The sequence below is a fragment of the Diabrotica virgifera genome, chromosome 1 (assembly GCF_917563875.1).
Source record: "Diabrotica virgifera virgifera chromosome 1, PGI_DIABVI_V3a".
Taxonomy (NCBI): Eukaryota; Metazoa; Arthropoda; class Insecta; order Coleoptera; family Chrysomelidae; genus Diabrotica; species Diabrotica virgifera.
The window spans coordinates 192,453,163-192,459,162 of record NC_065443.1 but is presented as its reverse complement, the minus strand read 5'-3'; positions in this window follow the sequence as shown (position 1 = coordinate 192,459,162).

The following is a 6,000-nucleotide window of genomic DNA, read 5'->3' as shown; positions in this document are numbered from 1 at the left end:
ATTTTAATTTCGCCTGGAATTCATCACATGTTGAACATGTGTCTGATCTGGGGTAACCAAAGGACAAATTAAATTTCGTGTTGAGAATTTGCCGATATGTAACGTAAGAAACTTTAATGGTAGGATTTTTTTCTTTAAACAATTTTTGTAATGTTCAAACTCTCTCGTAAATACTTTTCTTGGATTCGTGTAAACTGGAATGGGATAATCTAGTTCTAAAAGGCTATATGTGGTTATACAGGGTGTCCAGAAACTCTACCGACAAACGAAGACAGGAGATTCCTCAGATAATTTTAAGACATTTTAACCCAATTCACCTAGTCCGAAAATGCTTCCTAAGGCCGCGTTCAGAGTGGACGAGCAAAGAGCAAAGAGCAAAGAGCAAAGAGCAAAGAGCAAAGAGCAAAGAGCAAAGAGCAAAGAGCAACGAGCAAAGAGCAAAGAGCAAAAAGTGCACGTTCAGAGTGGACGAGCAAAGAGCAAAGAGCAAAGAGCAAAGAAGTGCTAATAGCGGGTAGTTACGCTAGACGAGAGTTTAGTTCTTTTCCACTCGGCAGTATGGATAGGAGCGGTAGGATATTATTTGCTCTTTACTCTCACAGTAGTCCATGTAGTGAAACCGCTCCCGTCTGAAACAATTTCCGATTCGGTCTCTTTGTGGATTCCTATTTAAAAATATTTTAAAATTTCCTTTAAACAAATCTGAAGGGTGCCGGGCGGAATTTTTGGGCAGAAATTGTTTAAACAATTTTTTTTAAACAAATACAAAAGATCACGTTTTTTGCTCTGCAACATATATTTTTAAGTTTTGTGGGTCATTCTAAACAACAAAGGTATCTTGTAAATGTTCTCAAAAATTGATAGTTTTCGAGTTATAGGCAATTTAAAATCTGAAAAATGCGAAAATACGCATTTTCGAGGCCTAAAAACTCATATTTAAATTAGTATTTTTGAGGTTGCCAGATACTTAAATTGAAGTCTAAACATTGAGCTTCAAGACTCTGAAGAGTGATCGCATCTAACCTTAATTTATACCGTTGTTTTTTAATTGTTAAATATGCGTGTTTATCCGATTTTTTTGCCGGTGCGGCGCGCTCTATTTCAAAAATCTCCTATTTTCCTCCGAAAATATTTTTTCTAGATTTTTTGGGATTTTCTAAATAAAATAAGTTTCTTGAAATTTTTCTCAAAAGTTAAGAGTTTTAAAGTTATAAGCGATTTAAAATCCAAAAATGAGTTTTTTATTAACTTATAACTTTAAAACTATTAACTTTTGAGAAAAATGTCAAGAAACTTATTTTATTTAGAATATCCCAAAAAATCTAGAAAAAATAATTTTCGGAGGAAATAGGAGATTTTTGAAACAGAGCGCGCCGCACCGGCAAAAAAATCTGATAAACACGCATATTTAACAATTAAAAAACAACGGTATAAATTAAGGTTAGACGCGATCACTCTTCAGAATCGAAGCTGAATGTTTAATCATCAATTTAAGTATCTGGTAACCTCAAAAATACTAAGTGAAATATGAATTTTTAAGCCACGAAAATGCGTAGTTTCGCATTTTTCAGATTTTAAATCGCCTATAACTCGAACACTATTAATTTTTGGGAAAAATTACAAGATACCTTTTTTGTTTAGAATAACCCAAAAAAACTTAAAAATATATGTTCCGGAGCAAAAAACGTGATCTTTTGTATTTGTTTAAAAATAGTTATTTATGAAACAGTTCGTGAAGTATGCTTTTTGCGAACGCACGCGATATTTAGAGCACGAGCGACAGCGGGGCGAGTGCTATACATCGCGTAAGATCGCAAAAAGTACTTCGTGCACAGTTTCATACAATATTTTATCTACTCTACCATAAACAAATAAAAAAACTGTAACTCTTCGTCACTGGAATTCATTTCTATTCTACAATTTTTAGAACTTTGACATTTAAAAATTCTAACTTCTTTCAAACCACAAAACTGTAAAAACTTTTGTCGTAATTTATTGCTCATTATGTCATCACCATGACAACGCCAAAGTTAAAGATATTTGATTATATGAAAGTGTCTTAAAAACAGTGCAAAAAAGTAAGTCCCATTTAAAATACATTGTTACTTCACGCTCACTTTAAACACTTCACGCACTGCTGTCTATAATGACAGTTTTCACAAACTAAAAACTTACACATAACATAACATAGAGTAGATAAAATTGTTTAAACAATTTCTGCTCAAAAATTCCGCCCGGTACTCTTCAGATTTGTTTAAAGGGGACATTTTTGAATAGGAATTGACAAAGAAACCGAATCAAAAATTTTTTCAGACGGGAGCGGTCTCACAACATGGACCAAAGAGTGCGAGCGGAGAAATCAAACTTGTTTGGTTTCGCCGCTTTGCTCTTTGCTAGCACTCTGTGTATCTCCATTTCCCAGTATGAGTTTGATTTCTCCGCTTTGCTCTTTGCTCTTTGCTCTTTGCTCTTTGCTCTTTGCTCTTTGCTCTTTGCTCTTTGCTCGTCCACTCTGAACGCGGCCTAAGGGAGCTAGAGCTCTTTGAAGATGGCGCCATGTAACTAGTTTTTCTTGAATACCTCTAGAACGCTTTTATTTAGAAAAATAAAAATTTGTATACATATTTAATTTCCAGAAATGAATCGATTCCATCTATTGCAAATTTCTAGTACCGGTCATAGGCGTTCGTTTTGGGTAGGGCAACGATTATTTTATCGCATAACTTTTTTGTATTCAACTTTTAAGCATTTATGATACTGGATTATTAAATTGTGAGGTATTCTAGTACTAAAAGGTACTCTTACTTTAAGTCGGTATAGGACACACCGTTTTCTAGAAAAATTGATTTGAAAGTTTTTAGTTCTGGGAATTTGAAAAAAAAAATTAAGAAAATTAAAAAAAAAACGATGTATTTTACCAACTTAAAGCAAGAGTAACTTTTCGTACTCGAATATCTCATAATTGAATAATCTAGTGTCAAAAATATTTAAAAATTAAAGACAATAAAGTTATGCTATAAAATAACTGTTGACCTACCCAAAACGGACGCCTATGACCGGTACTAGAAATTCGCCATTATTGAAATCGATTAATCTCTGGAATATAAATAAATGTACCAGTTTTCATCTTTCTAAATAGTTTTTTTTAAACTTTTTTTTTTAATTCAAAACACTAAAAATTTTCAAATCGATTTTTCTAGGAAACGGTGTATCCTATCCTCTTTTAGTACCAGAATACCTCACAATTTAATAATTCAGAGTCAAAAATGCTTAAAAATTAAAGACAAAAAAGTTAGGTGATAAAATAACCGTTGCCCTACCCAAAACGGACGCCTATGACCGGTACTAAAAATTCGCAATGGATGGAATCGATTTATTTATGGAAAGTAAATACGCATACCAATTTTCGTTTTTGTAAATAGAAGAGTTCTGGAGGTATTTAAGAAAAACTAATTACATGACGCCATCTTCAAAGAGCTCTAGCTCCCTTAGGAAGCATTTTCGGACTAGGTGAATTGGGTTAAAATGTCTTAAAATTATCTGAGGAATCTCCTGTCTTCGTTTGTCGGTAGAGTTTCTGGAGACCCTGTATATTGCTTCATGAGATTCTGGATGCAACTTTCTATGATATGAACTATGCTTACCACGTTTGCCTCGTCCAGACGTTCCTGTAGCTTTTAAATTTTTTTGTAGGTGTTCCATTTTGCCCTTAGTTACACCATGTATTAACATAGATGCTTTTTTTCTTCTTGATGTGCCTATCCGTGACGAATGTTGGCAATCATCATGGCAATCTTCACCTTATCTGCAGCAACGCGGAAAAGCTGCAGAGATGTTGTGTTGAACCAGGTGCTGAGGTTTTTTTAGCCAGGATGTTCTTCTTCTTCCTGGACCTCACTTTCCAAATATTTTTCCTTGCAGGATAGCTTGTAGGAGGGCATATCTGGATTCATTTCGCATAATGTGTCCAAAGTATTCCAACTTTCGAGATTTGATGGTGGTTAGTATTTCTCGGTTCTTCCCCATTCTTCTAAGAACCTCCTCATTTGTGACCCTATCAGTCCATGGGATTTTAAGAATTCTCCGATATAGCCACATCTCAAATGCTTCCAACTTTCGGCACATATCCTCGTTCAAGGCCCATGATTCAACACCATAAAAAAGGACAGAGAAGACGTAACATCTCAGCATTCTTACTTTTATACCAAGAGAAAGGTTGTGGCTCTTGAAAAACGCCACCATACGGTTGAAGATTGATCTAGCTTTTCCGATGCGCGCTCTTATTTCTTGGTTATTGGTCCATTTTTCATTTATTATGGTGCCGAGGTAGTTGTAGTGCCCCACTCTTTCTACAGGGGTTTGGTTGATATAGAGTTGACCTTCTGTTATCTTTTTCTTGCTGACGATCATAAGCTTTGTTTTCTTTACGTTTATATTGAGTCCATATTGCTGACTGTAATAGGTGATTTTGTCCATGAGTACTTGTAGGTCTTCTAGGTTGTCCGCAAATACTATGGTGTCATCTGCATACCTGATATTATTTAGCCGGTACCCATTTAGTAGAATACCTTTTTCAGCTTCGATAAATATTCTTTCAGAGTAAAGATTGAAAATTAGGGGGGACAAAATGCAGCCTTGCCTCACTCCACGCATGATTTTGACATATTCGGTGAGTTCACCGTCAACTCTGAGGTTTGCAGTCTGATTCCAGTAAAGGTTTCTAATTATTTTCAGATCTTGGTTGTTAATTCCTGCTTCTTTTAGTATTTGCATCATTTTGGCGTGTTGTACTCGATCAAACGCCTTCTCGTAATCAACCAGACATGCGTATACGTCGCAGTTTACGTCTCTGCCTCTCTGGAATAAGACGTATTGAAAACAAAGCCTCTCTCGTACCAACAGCATTTATGAACCCGAACTGGTTGGCTTAGATGGCCCGAGATGCTTTTAAGCATACATTAATTTCTTGGGAAACTCCAATACGCTTAACTCTAACTTTAGAAATAAAAAATTCATCCTGATATTTTGCGTGTTCTTCGCCTTGGTAAGATCGTCTTCTTTGAACTTTTGTATTAGTCATTAATCCAACCAAATATGCGTTTTGTTCATAATTTGAACCTAAACTGCTAAAATATTTTAACACTTATTTTAAGTCTATACTCCTTACAATTTCGAAACACTTAAGCCTTTTGCAATTACATGTTGCCCTTCTTCATGAGACTGTACCCGCATTTTCTTCATAACATCAACCATTCTTCCCGTTTTCAGCTCTTTCTCACACTGTTATTTTTACACTCTTCGCTATCGGAAGACATTTATATGTGTATTATTACCAACAAACGCTCGAATAAAAACAAGACCGTGTCGTTTCTAACAAATCTATACTAAATTTACAATCAAGATGCAGTAGAAATAAACAAATCAAGACACGTTAAATGCTACTAGGAGCATTCCCTAAACATAATTTATTATAATGTGTATACATTGTAAATTGCAAATCATGAATTCCAAACTTTCTACATTGTAAATTATGATTCGGGAGTGCTCCTAGTAGCAGTTAACATGATAATTTTTGTTTTTGTTCAAGTGGACTCTCCTTGTTTTTATCTTTAACGCGTGGATATTTAAAGTTTTTATCCTTCGCATACTATTTTACATAGGCATATTTATCGGACGGTCCAAGTTGTTATCTACCAGTCTACTGTAAATAGAAAATACTTACATAAAATATCTGTTATATAGTGTCACTATCTCAATCTCTTATAAAGTGTGACATTCCCTGTTTTTTCCTTCACCCTTCATAAATTATGTTCCACAGAGTGTGACAGAAAAATTTTACAGTTTCATCTTTATACAGGGTGTTTAGTAAAGAATGGGCCATAGCTTAACCTCAGGTCCCTGAGGATAAAATAGGCCGATTTAAGCTAACTTACCTTAGTACAAAGTTTATAATAACCGAGATAAAAGGGTGTCAAAGTTAAACTTTTTTTTTATTTATTA